General features: G+C 43.1%; 1 long non-coding RNA gene across 1 annotated transcript in view; it reads left to right on the forward strand.

The window, feature by feature from the left end:
- The first annotated feature begins 565 nt into the window (after positions 1–565).
- Positions 566–26,263, forward strand: part of LOC146892048 (uncharacterized) — a 31,882-nt gene continuing 6,184 nt past the window's right edge. The window contains exons 1-2 of the long non-coding RNA XR_015734885.1: positions 566–1,035; positions 1,243–1,391. This is a non-coding gene — a long non-coding RNA (uncharacterized LOC146892048). The remainder of the gene's footprint in view (positions 1,036–1,242; positions 1,392–26,263) is intronic.

Genomic DNA, 26,263 nt, shown 5'->3' on the forward strand with positions numbered 1-26,263 from the left:
CCTGCTGCCATTTTGACCCTCCCACTGCCGCCATCTTGACCCCCTGCTGCCATCTTGAACCCCTGCTGCCATATTGACCCCCCTGATGCCATCTTGACTTTTCTGCTGTATCTCTGGAAAAGAGAGAAGATTCCCTTTCCCGCCCTTCCCCTGACCACTGCACTTCACCCTCTCAGCACTCTAGAAGTTTGTCCTCTCAGTGGCAGACCTTTCTGCTAGAGGAAAATGTGTGCTTTGTCTTTTTCCTTCCCAATCTGCCGCTGAAACCCCTTGCATCTTGATTTGACACAGAGCAAGGTTTCTGGAAACTCAGCCATGGGATTTGTTTCTTCACATCTCTGTGCCTCTTCTGGGATTCCAATGTTGTGGCCGTGCACATGGTAGAGCTACGGATGGGGACAACAAGGCCAAACACAGGCTTCTGTGCCAAGTCGGTAATGTCTTTAGTGCAAGTGCGGCCTGAACCAAATCCTTTCCATTCCTCCCTGTTCTGAAGGGGTAGGAGTTCAAGCTGGTATGTCCAGTACACCCATGCACGTGCGTGCACATATACACACACACGATTTTGTCTGAGTTAGTATTTTAGTGCAGTATCCATTTACTAATAAGGGCATGCACCATAGCAATCCTGCAAAACTATCTTACATTCTAAATGTTCCTGCATGATCCACAACTATAACATCACCAAGAAGCTCTTTGGAAAACCTCCCATAGAGCAAGACAGAAGGCACAAAAAGTTGCATTTGCGGGGTTGGGTGAGAGGTCACACAAGAAGTCTTAAAAGAATTCCATGATGATATTAGTGCCATTCTGAGTGTGGACACCTTTTATATTTCCAACCTGCAATGAAACTTGATGTCTCTGCCAAAGAGATAAACCAACGGGGAACATAAGAAACAGAAGGCTGTTTTGTGGCTGCTGTTTGATCAGACGTTGGCGAGTTGTTCTCTTGAACCTCTGCGTTGACCTACATTATTTGTGAACCATGGATACTACCGCCATCATTCCATACAAATAAGCCGTTACTTCCACATGGTAAGTCCTGCGGTGACTTGTTCACCCTCAACTCCGTTCTCCCCTCCGACTGGGGATAGAGCAGATGAAAGATGCTATAAAAAGGTTAGAGGATGGACAGAGCTGGAAACAGCTTTTTCCTGGAGACTTTTTTTTTTCAAGATCAAAATCAGGAGCCAACCTTTTAAAAAGCAGCTCTGACTTTAATTTCCTTCTCTTTGTTCTTAGTTTTAATTTGGCCCCAACTGCACTTGAATCTCCAGTGTTCTTCTTTCCCATTGAATGCCAGCGATTTGCACTTCTGTCGTCCCTTTCATCTGGGAACCACAAGGCTCTCTGAAGCTTCTCTGACGAGCTTCAGAGGAGTGATCCATCAGGTAAGTCCTTTGATATGCTTCTTTGCTGAATGCATAGCAAGTGGAGACTCCTCCATAAGAGCAATGCCTTCTGGACCATAGGCTAAGGCGATTTCAAAGGACACCCAGACTTGGGTGGATGGCAAGGTTCTCATGGGGTAGGTTAGGGTTAGGGCTAGGTACACCTATGGAAGAGTTCATAATCACGTAAGCCCACATTGGCACCCTGGCTGAGCTTCAACAGTTCCGACTTGCACAGAATGCCTCGTTTGGAAAGTCCAATCAGCTATGCTTCTCAGGATACAGGTGCTTGGGATTGGATATGAACTGGGCATCCAGGCTGGCGGATGTATCCAAGGTCTGCTGCTTTATGAATAGGTGGTTGCTATCCAGTACTGTACAAATATAAGACTCTAAGATAGTCTCATTTGATTATTTCCTTAGTAGAGCTGGAGGCCAGAGTGAACAAACAGAAACCAAAAGGCAGTCTGTTCGAGTTTATGTTCCCTTCCCGAGGCACCCTGGGCTATTTTCATGAAAAATCTAAAATATGTCATAGACTCTCCGGACAAGAAGATCTAAGATCCATGTTGCGAGTGAGAAAGAGAATTACTCTGACTACCTGAAGCCAATTTTCATTTGACAACTGTGTGATCCATGATGCCTGGTCCCACAACCTCGGCTACCTTGACAAGTAGGACCAGTTCCATTGAAAAAGCATCCAGGCATGCAATATATCACAGGTTCAGGTTGCATGGGCGTAGACCTGGGGCATCCTACTGACAAGCTTACAGTGGCTCAGAGCTTACACAGTAGAGCAAGTTTAGAGAAGTCGCAGCTATGAGTGGTGTCATATTTTTTTTAAAAAAAAAAACCCAAACTCAAACCAAATTAGTCTTCTTTGGTGGGGGCAGGGGAGGCTGAGTAATAGAAAAACTTAACCCCTTTTTTTTTTCCCACCACGAAAGACTGTACAGATTCTCTTTAAAAAGAAAATGTATTTGTTGCAATACTTTTTGAAGGGAGCCAGTGACTTGTGGCATCTCTCCCCAGATCTGTGCCCATTCTTGCCAAAGAACTTTTGGTGAGGATGAGGCACTAGCTGAATAGAAGGTAACATTTGAGGACCCTGACTTCCATCATTCATGCCTGCATTCAGATTATTGCCCTGATACCAAATCACATTTAGCAGGAAGATTCTGGGTTAGTGACGTGGCAAGAGCACGGGAGTCTCGTGTCCCTTGCTGCCCAACCAGAGAGCTCTCCCTAGCAGGGAGTTAATTTTGTTGGATTTCAGTTGTCATAAGGAAGTCAAAGCAACAGGAAGTCCATCCTGTTTTCTGGTTTCACAGGAGTATGTCAAGGACCCAGAGAGAAAACATTTCAAAACATAGGGTCACCTGTGCACTAGTAAGCCTCACATTACTGGAAAGAATGAGTCAACTCACTTATAAACACAAGTACTTCTGGATGACCGTTTTGATGGTGAACACTCAGGATCAGGCAACTCCGTTGGTTTGGCCTCCAGTGAGGGTGGAAACTGCCAATGGCTAGATGACTTGTTGGAGGGAGCGGTCACACCTTGAGCCAGGAAGACAGAAAGAAAGAGATGCTGGGTCCCATAGCTCTCTTTAATAGTACCTTTCATTGATCTGAGGACTACCTACTAGGCTCACCTGTTAGAGGTCCACAGCACTTCCCAGTTCTGCCACCTCAGGGACCACATCTTTACATATGAACCTTTCAGGGACATGATAATTCCAAGCCACAGCCATGGGAAAGGTCCATGGCACTAGCAATGTTCATTCACAGATGGCCATGAATAGAAATGCTATGACAGAACTATCAAAATCAGGTAACATTTCAAGAAGCCAAGCACAGAAAACTAAATGCTGGATAATATACCATACAACATGTGGAGGATCTAAAGCAATTGTTTTCTTTGGACTGTGGAGATGGCCTAGTGGGTAAGAGGGATTGCTACACAAACATGAGGCCCTGAGTTTAAATCCCCAGCAACCACATAAGCAGAACACTGTTGATTTTATTGAGCTCTCCATTTTTCTCTACTCCCCTCCCTACCTCTTCCCCTCCCCATCAACCCTCTTCCATAGTCCCCATGCTCCCAGTTTACTCACTTCCCATGTAGATTAGATCTATGTATATCTCTCTTAGAGTCCTCATTGTTGTCTAGATTCTCTGGGACTGTGATTTGTAGGTGGGTTTTCTTTGCTTTATGTTTAAAAATCACTTATGAATGAGTACATATGATAATTGCCTTTCTGGGTCTAGGTTACCTCACTCAATATGATGTTTTCTAGCTCCATCCATTTGCCTGCAAATTTCAAGAAGTCGTTACTTTTTTCTGCTGTGTAGTACTCCATTGTGCAAATGGACCCATTTTCCTTATCCAGTTTTCAGTCAAAGGGCATTTAGGTTGTTTCCAGGTTCTGGCTATGACAAACAAAGCTGCTATGAATATAGTTGAGCACATGTCCTTGGGGCACCATTGAGCATCCTTTGGATATATACTCAAAAGTAGTATTACTGGGTCTTAAGGAAGGTTGTTTCCCAATTCTCTGAGAAATCACCATACTGATATCCAAAGGGGCTGTGCCAGCTTGCACTCCCACCAGCAATGCAGAAGTGTTCCCTTTACCCCACAACCTCTCCAGCACAAGTTGTCATCAGTGTTTTTGATCTTGGCCATTCTTACAGGTGTATGATGAAATCTCTGAGTTGAATAAACTCAGTTCTGATATTAAATAGTATATTCTTGTTTCAAATAATCATAATATACATGATAAAACTTTTATATTTTATATAAAATTTTTAATTAAAAACTTACAAAGTTAGACAGTCTTCACCATACTGAAGTCTGCATTTTGAGTCTACCTTCCACATTCTGTGCTCTACAATCGCCACTATTCCCACGCTTGCAATACCTCCCTCAAGCCCACACTCATCCCTCACAATGGCTTCCCCATAGACATTGTGTCAACAATACATACAGCCTTTTAAGCCTTATCCAAACTTAACCTTCAGTCTCTAGGATTGCATAAGATATAGCAGATATTTTTTTAAAGAATATTGACTGGTGAACTAAATTTGTGTGAAAATTTTGATATCTGAGCATGAATAGGGCACATCCAGTTGAGTAGTGATCAATAAGTGAGTCCAATGATCACTGGGAGTAACATCCCAGAAGGTGGAGAGTTACCCACAGAGCCATCTGAACCCACTCTTAGTGTCCTTCAGGGCTCAACTGTCGATAGACTACCAAAGGCATATCAGGCATTCACAAATGATTAGTATCATGGTTTCAATGTAGGCTAAAGAGATGAGTGTCAATCTCAAATGCCCTTACAGTGAAGAGATATTTTAGAAAGATTTAATAAAAGGGCAATTGTTCTTACTGGAATTTGCATGGGTCATAGTTCTTGTGGGTCACTAATCTGATGAATGTAGAGAATGAGATAGAAACCACTGAGTTGGACTTGACAGTAGTCCACTCTGAAGTAAAGGGAGCACAGAAAAGCAAAAGCAAGACGAGAGTGCCCTTGGATCAATTAGCTTGGTGCAGATTGGAGAAAACGAAGTGGATTCCTAGTGTGTTACTTCATTCAACCCCAGCCTTGTGCTAGTCAATAGTGTATCCAGGACTTGGACAGAAATTTAAGAAGCACATAGGCTGGAGTCTTGGATGACTTCTTTGTCGTCCAGAACAAAATGTGAATTGAGAGAAGTCTTCTGAGCACACTGAACAATAGGGGAAAATGGCAACAATACTGTTAGAAGATACCTGACAAAAATGAAATATTAGGATTTGCATCTTCTCCAAAAATTGCATCTGTGTACAGGTTGGAGGAACTTGTGACTTCCCACACGATATGAATTGACAGGGTGACCTAAAGCATTCTCCAAAAAAGCCAAAGAATAGATAAATGAAGGCAAAACTAGTTCTCTTTTCTGCATGTTGGTAGATCACATTTTGGGAAAACTGCTTTTGGGCTCATGTTAGAACTGGCCTTTGAATTGGGAAAGTGCTAATGCATATAAAATAGTTTCAGGCATTGCAAGTTTATCAGATGAGAAGCAGTGGAAAGATCTGAGGTGAATGACTTGGCAAGGGGATGGTGCAGGGGCCAAGGCAATTAATTACCTTCCCTATCAGAAAGGCTGTCCCAAGAAGACATCTTGTTGGGTCTGTGGGACTAGTCCTACGAGTGGCAACAGTAGATGGCAGTTACGCAGGTGCAATGGTATTTCAGTACAAACAAGGGATTAAAATAATCACAGCTATGATTGAAAAGCCACTTACTGCTGTGTGTCAATGGGAATCTTTTGTTGGGAGCTGTGCCTGAATACACGGCAAGTGGGCATTCTAAGGTCTTCTTTAGAAATATGCTGTTGCCACAATGGCACAGTATAAAAATGTTTGAAGGTGTGACCCCGATTCTAGTTCTCCCTCCATATATATATAATCAATATGAGAGTTGCAGCATCATTTTCTGACTTTTAGACTGCAGGGCTTTTCTATGAGAAGGTCAACTCCTTATGTCAACAAAACAGCATCCTTAAAAACATCCCAACAAGCATCTGAGAAAGTGGCCCAGGCAGTGGACACACCAGCAAGGATAAGAGATAGAAAGGCAGTTTATTTCTTCCTGTCCTTGGCAAGATGTACTCCATAAAGCAAGGCACTCATTTAGATGCAAATGCTTTTATTTTAGAAACACTGTTACTTTCTCCCTGACCCATTCCCTGGACAAACACTCAGGTCCTGATCTAAAAAAGATTCCAAATAAGACGACACCAATTTCACAGTTTCCTCAACTCTCTGATGAACCTGTACTCGCTACCTTCTTTGCTATCAAACAGTTTACCACCCAGGAGTTGAAGGTGGAACTCAGAGGTAGAGCCCACATCTGGCATGAGCAGAGCCCCACATTTTGTCTCCAACCAAATCCAACAAACAAGTAAATGTGTGGAGCCCATTTATTAATATACTTTAGGATGTTTTCAACCAAATGGTGAGTTAAACTAATCTCACTTTCAAGTTAAAGGGAGGCTATGCAAGATTAGAGATTTTCTTGGAGATAGGAAGAGAAGCAACCCTCCAACTGAAGAGGTCCAGGAGGCAGCAAGAGGAAGAGGGAATTAACTATAGGACAATGTTGTCCAGGCTGACCTAAAAGCAAGGAACCTCTGGCTTTACTTAGAGAAAGTGGTTTCGACCAGATTTAGCTGTTTGCTGTCCCCAGCACTCAAACAGGCCTTAGTCTCCCCAACTGACAAGGTAAAGCATGTCAGAAGGACCAGGGCTGTCCACATTAGCTAGTGGCCATCTCAAGGTCATTCTTAGTCAATGCTCATGTTAATTGTGGTAAAAGAATCAAGAACCCTCAACTTGGGACAGTCATAGACATCGCTTGCCTAGTAACTGATCAAAATTCTCCTTCAGGGCAAGTGATATAAAAATAGGTTATAAGGCCCACCAAACATCCCAACTGCTATCATTTCCCACAGAGTTTCAACACAATGCAAAATGGTCTATGTGAAACCAGGGTAAACTTTACACTGTTGCTACTCAAAAATCACCGGTGTTTCCAGCTCTCACCACTATGTAAGGGTTTTTATTTTGTTTTAGCTATTGCGTTCCTATATCAGAGGCAAGGTGGCTCTTGTTTGTTTGTGTTTTGTTTTGTTTTTAAGACAAGTCCCTGGGATAGAATTGCTCCAGAAGCTAGTGGAGTGAGCACACGTGTGCCTTGTTACAGACCATGTTATAAAAGCAGTCGTTTCTGCTCTTTTACCACTGGAGTGTCCATCGTGTAGGTCTTGGAGGTCAGAGGATCTTCAGTCATTTGCATGGCTGATGCACACATGATCTTAGTGGAAGAGGGGTTCTGGGCTCCTTTGTAGGTCTGAATGCCATAACCTTTGGAATGAAACATCTGGAAGGTGGCTGGGCCCAAAGAGAGTCCATGTGTCTCACGACTTCTTCTTTCCACTCTCAGGCTCTAAGGTATCAGGATATGGGCTGGGTTAGGCTATGGATGAGCCAGAGCTGGGCCACCTCTGACTTCTGCTTAGAGGGTAATTGAGAGGTACTTCCTGGGTGGCCCGGGCTGGTGATGGTGCTGTTCTGTGTCCCCTCTGAAGCTCTAGTTCATGGAATGCTTCTGCCACTTGAGAGTACTTGATCTCCTCCAGGGTGAGTCCTTTGTGGCATGGGTAACTAACATCTTTCAGCCCTGGTGTTAGGAACACTAAATGCTCTCATAGGCTTACTTCATAACCGGGGAATTCACAATGGCATGTATCTTCACCCTTCACCATCAGGACCTTGTCTACACTGCCACTGGCCATTGTTGAGGTCATGACCAGGGAATGTTACCTAAGAATTCCTCCTAATTGAGACATTTTCTCTGAGAGGGAGGAGGGAAACTTGTGAGTCTTAGGAAGTAAATGACCCAAATCCAAGAAAGCTGAAACTCACAAGATTCACAGGGCCACTTCCTAAGCTTACAAGAACAACAACAACAACAAAAGTAGTTTCTAGCCGAGGAGACTCTCTGACCTGTTAAATAGCCTACAAGTTTGCAGAGTGCAGAGACTGCAGCTTTCCTGAGCTGTCACTCAGACCAAGCTTCACTTTCCAATGGCACAGCTGCCTTTGAGTCACCCATCCATGCTCCTGTAGGTAACCCCGATATGTTCACTGGGGCACCAACTTGGACACAGGCCGTTGCTTGTTTGGTCTGTCATTGGCTCTCTGTCTGGAGTAAATGGACGTCTGTTGCCGTCTCCCCAGGAAATGTCTCACACAGTTGGCATGAGGAGGAGCTCCAGTCTCCTTTTCCTCTGGATTTGGTGGGGTGTGGATCATAGAGCCACTGGCTTCCAGGGGATACTGCCCACATTTGATGTAGAAGGAGTCTTGGGCACAGGCTCCTTGCTGATATCTCAGGAACAGGGATGTATGACATACAGACCTCCTAGGCCCAAGAATGGGCAGTTCTGGTTGTCTTGAAGCCAATGAGAAAACAAAACCTGGTCTACCATACTCTGTCTGAGAAGGGCAACTATTGTTGACAACAATTTTACATTTTAAAATGATTATAGAGAGATCTTGAATGTTCTCAATCCAAGGAAAGGGTAAATGTTTAGGTAATAGGCATACCAATTTCTCTGGTCATTACACAATATATAAATATATTGAATATCATATGGCATTTCCAAATATGTGCAACTACAGTGGACCAATGAAACATTTTTTGAAGTTTTCAGAACTAACTCTCTTTGCTGCCAGACCTCTACCATCATGGGTAGCATACATACTACAAGGAGGGGCTTGTTCCAGTTGGCACTGTCTTACCACCATAGCACACTCTTCTGGCTGACCCTGACATCTGATGACATAAAAGAACATATTTACAAATTGGCCAAGAAAGACCCAACTTCCTCTCAAACTGGCATGATCCTGAGGGACTCACATGTTGTGACACAGATCTGTTTGGTGACTGCTAATAAAATCTTGAGAATCCTTACGTCCAAAGACCTTGCCCCTGATCTCCCTGACAATCACTGCCATTTGATTGAGAAGGTGTTCTCTGTCTGCAAGTGTTTTGAGAGGAGCAGAAAGGATAAGGATGCCAAATTCTGCCTGATTCTGATAAAGAGCAATAAAATCACCTTAAACAAAAAATTCAAAATTACTTAAATGAAAATTTTATTAATTCATTACAAAGCAGAGTTGTATTTATAATGGGAAATAAACACAACAAAACCAAACCTAGTATGTCCTAGATAATAAGATATCATATTGTCCCCAAATAACCCTGTTTGTTGCTTGGGGGTGGGTGGGGAGGAGGGTACATCCATATTTGGCTTTGGTTTTGTTTGTTCTGAAAGCCCTGTGATGGTGCTTGCTCGGGATTTTTTTTCCCCACTCAAGATGGACTCCACATTTATTTTAGTATATGGAGTTGATACGGTAGGCTGCGATAGGATGAAAGTGTAGGAACATGGAGGGACCAAAGACAATTCTACTGGATAAAGACTTTTTAAAAGACATGAGAGATAGATTCGGGTAACATGGGTCATTACTGAAATGACTGGGTGAGTGAGAGAAAGCAGCAGAAAGAGCAAAGGAAACGTGGTGCTGCACCTCTAGGTTCCCTCCTGAAATGTTTCCCCTTCACGGCAGAGGCAGACTGAAACTTTAGATTCCCGGGTCTCCGAGCACGTTCTTTTCTCTTGATATTAATAACTCCACTTTGCATCACACGTCTTGGTTTAAATCATTTTGGCATCCGTTCATCTAGGCATTTACAGTTAGGACTTCACACTCGGTGGAGGTATGCACCGCAGATTCTTTTTGGCTCGGTGTGCAGGCAGGAGAGGGCTTCCCTCCACTTGGCTGCATCAGGGCAGGCTGGGGGCATAGGGTAAGGGAGACAAGGGAGCATAAATAAAAGACTCTGCACCAGTTTCTCCTGCTGGGAAAGCCAGCTGCCGTCCTGCTTCAGTGATCAGGCCCGGTTCCCAAAGTCCCTGTGCACCTCTAAGTTCAAAGACAAGCTGCAAAATTTAAAGATTTTATTTTAATTATAGGTGGATGCCTGTGTGCCTGCGTGGAGGCATGAGCATGGGAACGCAGGTGCTACAGAGGCCAGAGGGATTGGAACCCTTGGAGCTACAGTTACAGGTGGTTGTGAGCCACTGGGGTGGGTGTTGGGATCCGAACTCTGGTCCTCTGGAGAAACAACACCATACACTCTTAACTGCTGCATCATCTCATTAGCCCAAAAGACCAATTGCCAACAAAATTGGATCCTTTTCTTGATTTCAAGGCGGGGGGGGGGGGGGTTTGTCATCTCAAGGAAAGTGTATTTAATTATTTGTTTGGGAGAACATGTCTGGCCTGGCATAATAATAACGCATCAATGAGAGAGGAAACAGTGTGACCCTTGGGAACTTCTTTATTTCAAGATTTCTCTCTGAACTTCCCACTTTTTGAGCTGAAAGAAAGGGTAAGCAGCCCTTTCTCTTTCTAACAGGTTGGAACAGAGGCCTGAACATAGCTGCCTTAGTTTAGACATTTGGCAGGCCCCTTTAACCCTTCTTTGCCTTTCAGGCTGACTTTTCTCCTAGTCTTCTTTGACCTTCTATTGCAAAATAGCATTTTTGCATCATTCCAAGTCTATTGGGAGACACGTGTGCCTGAATTATCCCTCTCCTCCTCTACACAGGGGGCTGGAGAGATGGCTCAACAGTTCAGAACTCTGGCTGCTCCTGCAGAGGGTCCAGGTTTGACTCCCAGCACCCACCTGGCAATTCACATCATCTGTAACTCCAGTTCCGGAGTATCCAGCAGGATCTTCTGGCCTCCTTGGGCACTACACAGATGTGGCAAACTCATGTGCACACAGGCAAAATGCCTCTACACACACACACACACACACACACACAGAGAGAGAGAGAGAGAGAGAGAGAGAGAGAGAGAGAGGGAGAGAGAGAGAAAGGTAGGTAGGGAAGGAGGGAAGGAGGGAGAGAGGAAGGAAGGAAGGAAGGAAGGAAGGAAGGAAGGAAGGAAGGAAGGAAGGAAGGAAGGAAGGAAGATCCACAAAGGTTGAACACACCTATGGTGGAATTCACAAGCACAGCATGGGACTAGCATGTGTATAGGACCATACCTGGCTCCAGACAACAACAACGAATCTACTCAAGAAAGAGGCTTGACTCATAGTTTCTGGATCAATGTGGTTTTCTTTCTCCAACTGGAGCTTTAGACCCTTGTTCCTTCAGAAGGATTAGCTTTCACCCTCTTTCCAACCCGCAGACCATTTGATACTACCCAGCCGATTCATCAAGGCTGCAGCTAGCTGTCTTAGAACCGTATTATGGAAGCCCCTATTGAAATATTTACAAAGCAGTGAAACAGTTGCCCCCAAATCAAACAGATTCACCCATCTCCACAGGCACTGTGACGTGGGGTTTTAGGACTTAACATGATTTTTAAAAAGACCAAGTACAAGCAGAGAATGACAGTGCACATCTGTAAAGTCAGCAGCAGGGAAGCTGAGGCCAGGGAATCACATGCTATCTGAGGACAGCTTCAGAGACAATAAGTTTCCCATGGCCAGAGACTACATAGCAAGACTCTGTTACAGAAAGAGAGAGAGAGAGAGAGAGAGAGAGAGAGAGAGAGAGAGAGAGAGAGAGAGAAGAAGAGAAGGAGGAGGAAGAAGAGAAGGAGGAGGTCTATGGTCCTGGAACTAGCTCCTTTCTAGATAGCATGAATTTGCTACACACACGACCTTATCTATATAAGTCTGAGCATCTAACATTTTTTAAAAGCTTAGCACAGACGAATGCTTTGAACTTAGAAATAGCCCACTGTCATTGAACAATTTCCTGTCTTTCACTAGAAAATCCTGACATTTTGTCACCCCCTCCCCCCTACTCCCACTTTCACCCCTACACAGGGCAGATAGATGGGGTCAGTGTCGAGGTGATGGGAAATTCCTTTTATAGGCAACCGAGGCAGCAGTCCGTCGCCAATTCAGTACCAGCAGTCGGAAATACCAGTGTTAGCCATCAGTCAAAAAATTCCAAAGTCTTTGTGGAAATTGCTGTGTTTCTGACTTCAAGGCACTTTTTAAACATTCTGTCCAAGATTATCTTTCAGGGCACAAGTCTGACCATTAAGCAAATTTATATCAATGCATTGAGCAGCAAGAGCTGTTTAACTGAGCACAAGACTCAGTAGATCCTCTCACCAAAAATAGAACCCAGGGAGTGACGGCAGGGCCTCCTGCCGACTGAACCATCTTTACAAACAGTTGTTCTAGTTTCAAAAAAAGAATATATTTTTTCAATCGTGTTTAGACATTGTATAGCTTAAAGGCGAGCACAGTAAGATTAATTGTGTTGTGACCATTAGCAAAGCAGGCCCGAGATAAATGGTCTGCTCAGAACATCTTTCTCACGCCACACGCAGAATTTTATTTTCTGTATTGCTCTCTGATGGTCTCAAGAGTTCACTGTATTTATATAAAGATTCTTTGCCTCTCCAAAGCCTGGAATGTTGATATTTTAACACGCCATCTTCAAAGACTCCAGTGTGAAAAGAATGCATTTTTAAAAACTTGTTATCTGTATCCCAGAGTTATTTACAAAAGAAAGGGAACCTTTTATAACAAATATATGTAAATCAGTGGTTCTTAAGAGGGTGTAGTTTCATTCCCTAGAGGTCATAAGGCAAAGTCTGAAGATATAAGTGGTCACAGCCGGTATCTAGAGGACAGAGGCCAAGGACTCTTTGAAGTGTCTGGGACAGACCTACGGCAAGGCATTATGCAGCCTAGGTGTCAGTCAAACTATGATTGACCCTCCTGTAGATATTTTGGCTGCATATCACAATGCAACTTTGTTCCATCCAATGGAGAATTAGCTTATAACAGAGCCGAGCAGGCCCCTGTGTCCCTGTGTTGCTGTGAGTGCGCATGTCCTCCATTTGCGAGGGAGACTCACCCTGTAGCGGGTCTTACGGAGCGCAGTATGTTAGAGGGAGCTGGGGCTTTCTTTGTTAGTCATAGCAGCGGTCCCAGATGTCCATGGAGAAGCTACAAGGAGCTCCACCTCCCACTGATTTTCAGGAGGGGGGGGGACCCTTATGATCTGGATATTTACCCTAGCTCTGATAGGCAGCACAACCTTGGGGAACTTCCTGGCTCAACAACATTATGACTCATGGTTCTGGATGGCCTGTTACATGCTGAGAACACAAGGCCCTGTCTCTGTCCGTATATGAGTCTAGATTGTTTTTAAAAGCTACCTTCATATTTTTTCAATTCTGGTTTTTCCAAACATTGACAGGAAGGGCTTAATCAAGGTTGAGGGAACCTTCAAATTCTTCGGCTGGTTACACACATAGATCCCATTTTCGCAGCTTGGAAGCCCCTCTTAGCTTTTGGGCACCATAAAAGATATCCTTTGCTTGTGGTCGAGCCTAGAAAGGAGCCCATAGGGGTAGAATTAATGAAACACCTCTTCATTCTCTCTTCTATAACTCAGGGAACATGCCAAGGCAAATGTATCAGCTTAATCTTTATAACTGCCAGGCTATAACTCGAATTTCAAGGGAGCAACCATTCAACTTTCAAAGTAAAATCAAAGTGGTTGGTACTGTGTACCAAGCCTTCAGATGTTTTCATCACCCTAAGCCTATGCCAACGGAGAGGATGGACAGGGGCCCGCAGTAGATTATTCAATCTCTTTGAACTTTATTTATACACTGTTAACTGTAATTATAGTAACAGGGGTGATGTGAATTAAGGAAAATGCCTTCATCTTAAAATCATTTCAGGGTTAAGCATATCCATGGGGACCCTGGGACCCAAACAGTTTAGATGTCAGAATTTCAGAGACTAACTAGAAAACCCTAAGAAATGTACCAAGGGCAGCATTAAAGTCACTATGCACACAGAAGGACTAATAGCCCTGAAGTGCCAAAGGACATTCCACTAGCAACAATAATCCCAGAAGGCGAGACGCCAAGGTTTACAGAGTTCAAATGAAAAGCAAAGTTTGCCCTTGAATTATACACCCAGCTGAGAAATCTGTGATGTACAATGGGGAGAAAAAAAGTATTTCCTGCGCAGGGCAGTGGTCACGCAGACCAGCACTCAGGAGACAGAGGCAGGCAGGTCTCTGTGAGTTCAAGGCCTGGTCTACAGAGCAAGTTCCAGGACTGTTATAGAGAGAAACCCTGTCTTGGAAAAATAGTTCCCCTGAATATGCACTAGCACAAAGAACACACCACTCCCAAATCCCGTGTGTTAATGTTGCCTGAAGGGCTTGCTCTGGAGACCTAGAAATAAAGGAAGTGTTGTTTCTTTGGGTTTCTTGTTTGTTTGCGATAGGGTCTCATGTAGCCGAGGCTAGCCCTGAACTCAGTATGTGGTGGAGGATGACCTAGAACTCCTGATAGGCCTGCCTTCATCTCTAATGTGGTGTGGGAGAATTGTCTGTAGTCTGTCAATCATGTATTTTAATAAAACGCTGATTGGCCAGGCAGGAAGTATAGGTGGGTAAACCAGACAGGAAGTAGAGGTGGAGCAAAGAGAACAGGAGTATTCTGGGAAGCAGGAAGCTTCCTCCGCCATTCCTGCCCAGATCACCGAAGAAGCAACATGTGAGCTGACAGCTGAAAAAGGTACCAGGCCATATGGCTAACATAGATAAAAATAATGGGTTAATATAAGCTATAAGAGTTAACAAGAAGCCTGAGCTAATGGGCTAATCAGTTTATAACCTAATGTAGACTTTGTGTGATTTTCTTTGGGATTTGCCGGTTGTGGGGTACTGGGCAGGATGGAAACACCAACAAGCTAGCCGGCCCTTCATGTTACACTAACGTGTTGGGTTGTCAGGTGCACACCACTGAGACCAGTTTTATTATGAGCTGGCTCAAGCAAGCAGCGTGAGACATGAGGACATGTAATAGAGGTAGACAGGGGCAAGCCGGTCAGGAGACAAACCGCAGAATCCAACAGACTTAACCAGATGCCCCGTTTGGAGCAACAGCGGTTAGCACAGGATCCCATGACTCTCCAGCAGGTTCCTTTTTGAGTGAGATTTATCGAATCGTAATAGTTACATAGTGTTTTAGAATAATATCTAAGGGCAAAGTCTACAAGACCTAACTAAAGCTTGCTCATAGAATTTTAACATTCTAAACCCTAGCAATGAAAGATAATGAAACTAACCCAAATGGGGAAGTAGAGAGGGTCAGAGAGTGATAATTAATATGTAAGTACATGTCTCAGTTTTCTATAGTAGAAAGCAAGGATAGTGTCTAAAACAGATGATGAAGGATACAGGACTACGGGACTTAGGATAGCTGCTCTTCGTTATGCTTACTTTTGACATTTCCCAGAGGACTCAGGCAATGAGGTTGGCTAAGACCAATAAGTTATAAACCCAAAGTTGAAAAGGAGGCAAGGAAATGATTGCTATTCGTAGACAACACAGTCCCCATAATGGCAGTGCCGTTGAGAATCTTCTCAGAAATGGGTCCTGTGCATGAGCAGAACGTGTCAGAAACTGATAGTCTTAATAAATTATAAGGAATGATAACATTTGCAGAAACAGCAGAAGGTAAATTACCAAGAAGAAACTTAGACGGGAAATGCAGAAAACCTTCCTGAAGAAAACTTGACATCCATCATCCCTGACAGAACCGAAGTGAAAGCCGGGAAGTGGAAAGACTTGAGAACATGAAGGTGTCTGCGTGGCCCAAGCTATCTTACAAAAGGTTTTGGTTTGCATGTGAAATGTCCCACCCCCATGTGTCATGGGCTTGAACGTACTGTTGCCAGCTAGTAGCACTGTAGGACCTTCATGGGGTGGGGCTCAGCTGGCAGGAGTGCTGGGGGACACATCTTGAGGAGTCTATCTGCCTACTGCTGGGGCCGGAAGAAAACTGCTACTTGGTCAGCTGCCACAATGTGACCAAAAACGTCACTGCTAGATCTCAGCAACACAGACTGTGTCGCTCCTACCAATGTGTCTTCCTATAGGGACAGACTGAAACCTCTCACAAATATGAGCCCAAATAAGTCTCTCCTCAACTAAGCTGTTTTGTTCATTGTCCCAGCATCCAGAAGACAAAATAGCACGTAAATGTAACATGCTCCAAATCTAGACATTAGCTAGTGGGATAAAGAATATCCATTCATATTGGAAATGAAGATGCAGTACACAGTCTCAACAGTTGGTGTGGGAGAATTGTCTGTATCTGTCAATCATATTTTAATAAAACGCTGATTGGCCAGGCAGGCAGTATAGGCGGGAAAGCCAGACAGGAAGTAGGGGTGGTGCAATGAGAACAGGAGAATTCTGGGAAGCAGGGGTTCCTCAGCCATTCCTGTCCAGACCACCAAGGAAGCAGCATGTAACTTGCCCAGCTGAGAAAGGTATGGAGCCATGTGGCTAAAATAGATAAGGATAATGGGGTAACATAAGTTATAAGAGCTAATAAGTAACCTGACCTAATGGGCCAATCAGTTTATAATCTTATGGAGTCCTTTGTGTGATTTTCTTTTGGGGCTTGCCGGTTGTGGGATACTGGACGGGCCAGATACCCCAACAAGCCGGCTCCCTCATGTTACAAACAGTTAGCAGGGCGGGTCACCATGTTAGGAGCAGACAGAGAAAGGGTAGTGACAGAGGCCACAGTCCACACTATACCCAATGGGCAGCTCGCAGAGATGCCTCCAATGTGATGCTGCTCTTTGTGTAAATTGTGTAATGATAAGATGATTCATTAGTGTAGCCATTCGCTGACATTTTCATCTCTTTCTCATGACTATGCTGGGAATCATCTCTTCTAGCTCTTTTGAGATGCATGACGAACGCATCGGGAAGATATTTAAACAAACATTTTGGAGACAATCAAGTGGCCAACTGGAGTAGAAGGAAGCTCTCTGTCTCTTAATGTGTCTCGCATAAACTTCAAAAAGTAACTAGGAAGAAAGTGCATGTAACATTGTTATTTATTATTATTATTATTATTATTATTATTATTACTATTATCTAAAAAAAAAAACCTGGCAGAAAACAGCACTGTCCTTTGGAGCCCTGGAACACAGAAGCCTTTGCTAATTGTGACCCAGAGTCCAGATGCCAAAGAGAAAAGGTGGAGCCTTCCAATTCTGTAAAATCACTATTGCTTTTCAGGCAGGTGCCATAAGTAAAGTTACAAGAAGTACAGCACACTGGAAAAATATTTCTAGCTCATTTCACAGAGAATCAGCTAATCTTCCAAGTGCACAGACCATTTCTAGTCAAAATGGCCAGTCATTTGAAGAAAATTGGAAAAAGGACATCAACAGAAAGTTCCCAAGGAATAAACTAGCTTGTAAACATGAAAAGTTGCTGGGCCTTACTTGTAAAAGAAGTACCAAATAAAAATTTCCCTGTGGTGCCACTTTTAATCTGGCAGTTTAGCTAAACCTAAAAGCCCAGAGTAAATCCGTAATAGGACAGGGCAGACCCCTTGCCAGAGAGGACTATTAATTCCACGTCTCCTAGGGAAAGCAATCCACCAATATTAAATCAAAATTAAAAGCATGCCCACCCATGTTCACTTCAGCAGTTCATCTACTAAAAGCAGAATGACACGATGCCATGCAAATTGGTGCAGAATTCAGGATTTGGAAAAATGCATTTACCTGCTGACCTGGTTTCTCGTTTTTAGGATGATATGTTATATGCATCTCATACTTATACAATCATGTATCAACAGACTTTTATCATGACTTTTCTACTATCGTAAAAGATTGCAACATCATTTAACATTGTTATTAACTTAAATAAATTAAAACACAGCCATTCAGCAGACTATTATACATTTACAATAAAAGAAAAGGAAAAGAACACTCTTTGGATACTAATGTGGAACTATCCAGAAATACTTTTAATAAATATGAATATATATAATTTATAAAAGGAAGAAATATCTTCACAGTTTAGTTTTGCTCTGTCTGAACAAAGAATCACTACGAGCACAAAAATACTCACAAAAAGTTGCCTATGCACAAAAGTCTATGCAATGAATGAGAAATTAATAAAATTGGATGCTAATATTCCTCTATAATAAAAGAAATTCTATCTGGGTATATACTTGAAAGAATGGAAGGAAGAACTCAAATGAATACTTCTGCACTGATGTTCATAACATCATGAACAATAACCCCAAGGTAGGAACATCACAAATGCTCACCAGTGATTAGAAAGATAAATATTACTACATACTTATGTATAGTGTGGATATATATATATATCCACACATATATGAATATACATATATATGTAGAACACAGACACACGCACACACACACACACACACACACACACACGACTATCATTCAGCCTTGGAAAGTAAGGAAATTCTGATAACATCTTCAGTGAATTTTTAAAGGCATTACGCTAAGTGAAATAAACAACACATGAAAGACAACTATGACAGGATTCTATTTATATAATGTGTTAGACAGGTTTCTCCAGAAGAACGAAGGTGATAGAATGAATACATGCAAGGGGGTTTAGTCAATTGGTTCACGCATTGATTGGGTAATCCAACAGTGGCTGGCTGCTAACGGCAAAGGCTGAAAGAAAACTCAGTAGTTCTTTGGTCCCTGAGGCTGGACAGCTCATCAGTCCCAATCTAGCACAAAAGATCTGGAGAAGTCTTGAAGAGCTCTTGGTTCTTAATCCATTTTTCAAGGCCAGAGAGGCTGGGTTCTGATGGCTTAAAGGACAGCAACACAGTCGCGGTGGCAGAAAATCTGCACGCACAGCGAGAAACGAAAGCAGACAGGCAAGTCATCCCTGTTTGTCCCTCAAATTCCACTATGACTGAGCCACCCCCAGACAATTCACCAAGAAGGAGCTTCCCAAGATCCCCCTGAGGTGTGTATCTTAGTTGATTCCAGACCCAATCAAGCACATCCCCAGGGTTTTCCATTACATGCAAGGAACCTAGAATAGTCAAATTCATAGACAGAAAATAAGACAGAAAGCACTGGAGGCTGAAAGGAGCTGGAAAGTCCAGCTAAGATCCCCGGTCTTGGAAGATGTGGTGATTCTGCAGATGAGATACAGTACTGTCTGTACCACTATGATGCTGTGCTTAAAATGGTTCAAATGCTTCCTGATGTGTTTGGCATCCTATTGCTGCTTTGCTTACAGACAAGGCCCTGTTGGGTAGTCCACACTAGCCTTGAGCTCAGGATTCTCCACTCAGCCCCCTGAGCGCTGAAATAACCACCAATATGCCCAGTTGCGCTATACAGCATAATATCCAAAGAAACTGGCTGGTAATGAAGGCAGGACTGTAAGCAGAGGCTGCAGAACTGGGAGAGACACCACTCAACATATGTCTCTTGAACTATGTAAATATATTATGTAATTACCCAACAAGTCATTTCTGAAGAGCCATCTGGACTTCTTCTTGGATCACTTCTGCAATGTGATTTTTTTTTTCTTCTGTGCAAATCTTACTTTTTTTCCCCCTTGTCCCAGAGTCTTAAAAAGCACCTACACCCTTGCAAGACTGAGGAGATAAACTGGAATAGTAAACAGCCATCGCTAAGTGAAAGGTAAATCTGTGATTCCCTCTTGTCAGTCTAGAAAGATGCAGGTTAGGGCATCCAAGAGACTGTCTTCAACCCGGTCTCAGAGGAGCTGGTCCGTTCATGGTCTGCACTTGCCAGCAGACCCCGCCTCTGACACAGTAAAGGTGAGCTAGGCCAGTTTTGACTGCTTCACTCAATGCTTTACTCTCATGCCGAAGCAGCCCTTTGCTCATGACTGGTCTTCCCCTCACTCTTTTTTGGGAATTTGCTTTGGTCTTTTGAGACAGGGTCTTGCTACACAGTCTAGACCTGTGTTAAACACGTAGTAATCCTCGGCTTCAGCCTCTAGAGTTCTGGGGTTACAAGAGTATGGTCATTACATCCTGCTTTTCAGCAGCCTTTGACACATCACCCCCTCTTTCATCTGGATCCCCTATGCCTACAGGAATCCTTCCCTGCAGGGGAGCAGCAGGAAACGAAGAACTGCAGCTGTGCTCCACACAGTGCCTGCGTGCTGCTGACCAGCCTCCACCTGAGTGATTCCATTACAAGAGAGACAGCCACCACTGAAGCACCTGACCCCAGCGTCACTGTCACCCTCCCTTATGTTGCCCGGAGACTTCTGCTCATCAGTCCCGTTTTGTTTTCTAGAAACAGGAAAAGTAAATACAGTTCCTCTTCAGTATGAGGTGGCTTTGTGTAGCGTGTCTACGTAGTCTGTGGGAGGCACTGGGTTCCATCTCCAGTACCACACAGATCCAAAGAAAAGATCAAGTTCTAGTTTCCGTCTTGTAGGGATTCTCTTTCAGGCTTTCCCCTCTTCTCCTGGTGAGCCCAACTCTCAAATAAGCTTGACAACCCCCACCCCTAGTACTCCTGTGGGCCCACAGCCTTCGAGCATATGAGCCACCTAAGGAGTAAGTCTTTTCCCTCTTAGTTGAACTTAGACAGTCCAGTGTACATATTAATTATTTTATTTAACTTGTTGTTTTGTTTGCTTGCTTGTCTGATACAGAATCTCTGTGTACATAGTTGATTGCCCTGTAATTTACTATTTAGAGACTGCCCCCAAATTTGTAGCAATCCTCTTGTCCCAGCCTTGGGATAGCAGTCCCGGGATGGCAGCTGTGGGTCAACATGCCTGGCTCACCCTACATCTGGACTACAGCTCTAGAACTGGCCCAGAGTGGCAGAATTAAAGAAGTTGTAGGTGGGGACTTCCTGACCCAGAGACTCAGGTTAAAAAAGGCTGGGCGTTCCATTTAGGGCAATTTCATATGGAATAATAACAAACATGTGCTGGGGGAGGGGTCAATTATAGAAAAGAATTCGGTCATCACCTCCGTGGTTCACATGATTCATAAGCTCAGCCCAGAGGGACTGCAATTCGGTGATCTGCCTTGTGATCTGGGATCTGCCTTGTGATCTGGGATCTGCCTTGTGATCTGGGATCTGCCTTGTGATCTGGGATCTGTCTTGTGATCTGGGATCTGCCTTGCTCTCCCCCATTTCATATGGGGTGACTCCCTCCTGGTTCTTTCATTATTGTTGTATGTTAGTCAAGTTTTCTGTCCCACCTGGTCCCACAGTCATTCAGTCCCAAAGAAACACACAGAGGTCTACATTAATTATAAATTGGTTGGCTATTAGCTCAAGCTTCTTATTAACTCTTTCTTACACCATACATTAACCCATTAATCTTGTCTGTGCTAGCCATGTGGCTCAATACCTTATATCAGGGAGGCCCTCTCATCTTGCTTCTTCTGCAGCTGGGTGATGACTCTAGACTGAGTTTTTACTCTTCCCAGAATTCTCCTGTTCTCATTGCCCTGACTATACTTCTTACCTGGCTATTTGCCAATCAGCATTTTATTAAAATACAATTGTCAGGGTACAGACCATTGTCCCACAGCACATTCCCCTTTTTAAAAAAAGGGTGGGGGAAGTGCTGTGGGACAATGGTTTTACCCTGTAAAGATTTGTTTCTTGTACTTGTTTAATAAAATGCTGATTGGCCAGCAGCCAGGCAAGAAGTATAGGCAGGGAGAGAAGGCAGGAAGTAGAAGTGGGGCAAGGAGAACAGGAGAATTATGGGAAGAGGAAAGAGTCAGTCTGCAGTTGTTACCCAGATGCAGAGGATGCAAGGTGTGACTGCCTTGATGAAAAAGGTACCAAGCCTTTGGTTAACACAGACAAGAATAATGGATTAATGTAAGATATAAGAATTAATTAATAAGAAACCTGAGCTACTAGGACAACCAGTTTATGATTAATGTAGCTCTATTTGTTTATTTGGGACTAAATGGTTATGAGACCTGGTGGGACAGAAACATCAGTCAGCAATTGTATTCTGCCACATAGAAAGAACTGTCATGAAATGTGTTCTAGGTATGATATCAATGGCCTAATGTCACCATTTTAGACAACGAAATTATCGTTTTTAACTTTCATACTGTTTTCAATTTTTTCCATATAAAGTTTACATTTTTATTAAGATCTTGCTTTTTTTCTAAAGAGCATAGACTTGTGTTGGTATCTAAGATGTGAAGGATGGCATTTGTATAAAAGATAGATTGGCATTGTTTTGTGTCATTATGAAAATCAAGTTAGTATTAAGATAATTTTCAAAATGATACATGAGAAGTGAAGTAAACAGCTAGGAGAAATGATAGTTCTATACAGATAATGACAGGGTTGATTTTGAACATTGTATAGCAGTCAGTCATTTACCCATCCGTATACTTCAATCATTGGTCCCTCTGTCCTTGTTCCCTTTTCCTTGCTTCCTCTCCTTTTCCTCCACTTTCTTTTCACTGTTGTTGCTGAGACAGGATCTCACTGTACAACCCAGTCTGGACTCAAAGGCACAATTTTTCTGCATTGGCCTCCTATGTGCTGGGATTGCAGGTGTGCACTGTCATGCCTGACACAATTAAAACCCAGTTTGCCTATTTCCCATGATTGGTCTTCTAACCTGTTTTTAATTATCTCCAGCAGACAGTCCTGCTCTTCATTGGATTCCATTAATCCCTCCTTTAACAGTCACAGTAGCTTAGGAATCAATGCGATGCCACAGGATGCATTTCCTCATATGAGCAGTGAAACAGGAGGCAGGCCAATGTGACTTCATCTTTTACAAGTAGATTTTTTTCAAAGTCATTCGAAAATTTTAATTGTGGTTAGAACACATAATATAAAATTTACCACTTGAACCATTGCACCTGTATAGTTCAGAAATGTCAAGTGTGTTTGCATTGCCCCACAAGCAATCTCCAGAATGTTCTAGGCTTGTAAAACAGTTACTTTTTTCATGTTAAACAATAATCTCCATTATTGTCTCTCTCGCTCAGCCTTTGTCAGTCACTATTCTATTACAATGAAGTTGGCAACTTTAGATGCTTCACAAAAGCAGAATCATCTCTTGTTTGCGAGTTTTACAACTGGCCTCCTCCATTTAGCATGTGTTCTTGAGGCTCATCTGTGCTTTAGCATGCATCAGGACTTCCTTCCCGGGGGCAAGTCAGAGTCCATTTCATGTGCACAATGCATTTTGTTTACCCACTTCTCTGGTAGTGGGAGTTACATGGTTTCCACTTCTTGGTTATTGACCATAATGCTTTTGTATTGAGTGTACATGTTTGTTCTATTTTTTACATATTTTGCCCTTATAAATAACTAGACACTGGGATCCTAAGTTCTTGTCTGTTTTTTTTTCCCAAAGGAATTTTGACAGAATATTTTATAGCAGCTGCATTATTTTATATTCCTGCTGGCTGAGCACAAGGTTCCAGTTTCCCTGGTCTCCCCACCAACACTTGCTACTTTCTGTTTCTTTGACAGTGGCGCTCTGGTGATGTCTTAGTTAATGTTCTATTGCTTTGAAGAGACACCATGACCACAGCAACTCTTATAAGGGAAACATTGGCGTTTGCTTACAGGTTCAGCAGTTTAGTCCATTATCATCATGGCAGGAAGCATGATGGCATGTAAGCAGACATGATGCTGGAGAGGTAGCTGAGAGTCCTATATTTGGATCTTCAGGCAACAGGAAGAGAGAGAGAGAAAGAGAGTGTAACATGAGGGCCTGCTTGTTGGGGTTTCTGTCCCGCCCAGTACCCCACAGCCGGCAAATCACAAAGAAAATCAATCACTCACAAGGCTCCATAAGATTATAAACTGATTGGCCCATTAGGTCAGACTACTTATTAGTCATTGTAACTTATATTAATCCATTATCATTACCTATGTTAGCCACACAGGCTCAGTACCTTTCTCAGTGTGACAGCTTACATGTTGCCTCTTCGGTGGTCTGCACAGGAATGGCAGAGGAACTCCTGCTTCCCAGAATTCTCCTGTTCTCATTGCATCACCTCTACTTCCTGTCTGGTTTTCCCGCCTATACTGCCTGCCTGGCCAATCAGTGTTTTATTAAAATATGATTGACAGAATACAGACAATTCTCCCGCATCATTTCCCTCTTTTTTTTTTTTTAAACAAAGGAAAATACCCATAGTCCATTTGTTGGGAATGTGGGCGTAGTATTTTAGGCTACTTCCTGCTGGTTGGGGGCGCTGATAATTTTATGGGGACCTAAAGAAAATTTAGAGTTATAATCAAGTCCTGACTGGAGTATCCTGTGAGTCTTGATCATATCAGGCAGCAGTCTTGAATCTGTTCTGGATGTAGAACTCAGACATCTGGGCCATTTATTCCTGTCGGAGATTTTTTAGGTGGCCTCCCTTGGTCAAAGGTGATTTTTCTTAACTCTGAATAAATCCAGAGCCTCTCGTTTTTTGTGGAAACAAAAGCAAAATCTCTTCTCCAAAGTAACATACCTTTTGACTTCAATTTTGAAGCCAAGGTATTTTCAAAATACCTATCTTGGGTTAGTTCAGCAGCATTTATAAACCAAAGACTTTTAGCAGCTGTTGCTCCTTCCTCAGCACTCAAACAATTCAAAGAGAGCATAATAACATACAGTATCAAGATTTTCTGTGTCTTTTCCATCTTTATGTGGCTTTATTTCAACCTCTATTTCTTTTAATTTTACTTTTAACTTTTGGCTTTTTGAGACAGGTTCACTGTATATATCTTTGTCCTGGAATAACTCTGTAGACCAGGCTGTCCTTGAACTCATAGAGATTCCTCTGTCTCTGCCTCCCCAGTGCTGGGATTAAAGGTGTATGCTACCACACCTTGAATTCACAGAGATCTGTCTCTGCTTCCCAGGCATTGGGATTAAAGGCGTGTACTACCACATCTTGAGGTCACAGAGGTCAATATGCCTCTGCCTCCCAGGCATTGGGATTAAAGGAGTGTATTACCATACTTTAAAGTCATAGAGGTCAATTTACCTCTGCCTCCCAAGTGTTGGGATTAAAGGTGTGTACCACCACACCCAACTATTTTCTTTCTTCCTTTTTTTACTTTAAGAACTTTAACTTTTAGCCTGCATATATTTTTAACACACTGTAAAACATTTAGAAGTTTTCTTCATCTTTGAATCTCTCTTTACTGTATATCTCTCTTTTTCTGACCACATGAGTCTTTAAGGAGAGGATTAAAGCTGTGGCTTTGATGGCTAGATCCAGCCCATTTCTTAACTTTCCAGCCTCATGGCTGAGATACCAGCCAGAGCTGTGTTCACTGCCACAACTCTATGGCGTTTCAAGGTCCTTGCTAGCAAGCAAGCCGCATCATTCTGCTCATAGACCACACTCAGTTGGACTGCCTGCCTGAAAGAGTCAGAGTTTGCCCTGGCAGGACAGCCCAGAAAGCCAGCATTTTAAAACAGCACAGCTTTTTTCCTCCTACGGCTGAAAACCGAAAAGCATGCATTCAGTTTTTCACCAACACCGTTTAAGTGTTTCGTGACAGGACCTCTTAATGAGCCACAAAGTTTTCAGCTAAAGCTGAGTCGGGAAGCCTCTCTTAGATGAGAGCATTTGCTTGCCTCTAGCAAGCAGAGCAGACCCGAGAAATTGCTGCTACCAAGAAAACATGCTTTACATTCTTTCCCAAGCTTTCTCAAGCTTTCTGTGGATTCAGTTATCCACGTCTGGGCATCATATGTAGCATGAGGGCCGACTTGTTGGGGTTTCTGTCCCACCCGGTACCCCACAGCCGGCAACTCCCAAGGAAAATCACACACAAGACTCCATAAGATTATAAACTGATTGGCCCATTAGGTCAGGCTACTTATTAGCTCTTATAACTTATGTTACCCCATTATCCTTATCTACGTTAACCACATGGGCTCAGTACCTTTCTCAGTGTAACAGCTTACATGTTGCCTCTTCGGTGGTCTGTGCAGGAATGGCAGAGGGACCTTCCTCCTCCGTAGCCTTATTCTATTCTCATTGCCCCACCTCTACTTCCTGTCTGGTTGACCTGCCTATATTTTCTGCCTGGCCAATCAGCGTTTTATCAAAATACATGATTGACAGAATACAGACAATTCTCCCACATCTAGAGAGTCACTGGGCCTGGCTTGAACATTTAAAACCTCAAAATCCACCTCCAGTGAGTGACATGCTTCCTCAAACAAGGCCACACCTCCTAATAGTGCCATCTCTCGGTGACCAAACACTCAAATTTATGAGCCTATTGGGGGTGTTCTTATTCAAAACACCATGGGAGGGTATAAAGACAGCTCGCTGTGGTTTTGATTTGCATTTCTCTGGCTATTAGTGGCAGTTAACTTTATAAGCTCATTATTCATGTGCATAACTCCTTTAGAAAAGT

This window comes from Myodes glareolus, chromosome 14 (genome assembly GCF_982192425.1).
Source record: "Myodes glareolus chromosome 14, mMyoGla1.1, whole genome shotgun sequence".
Classification (NCBI taxonomy): domain Eukaryota; kingdom Metazoa; phylum Chordata; class Mammalia; order Rodentia; family Cricetidae; genus Myodes; species Myodes glareolus.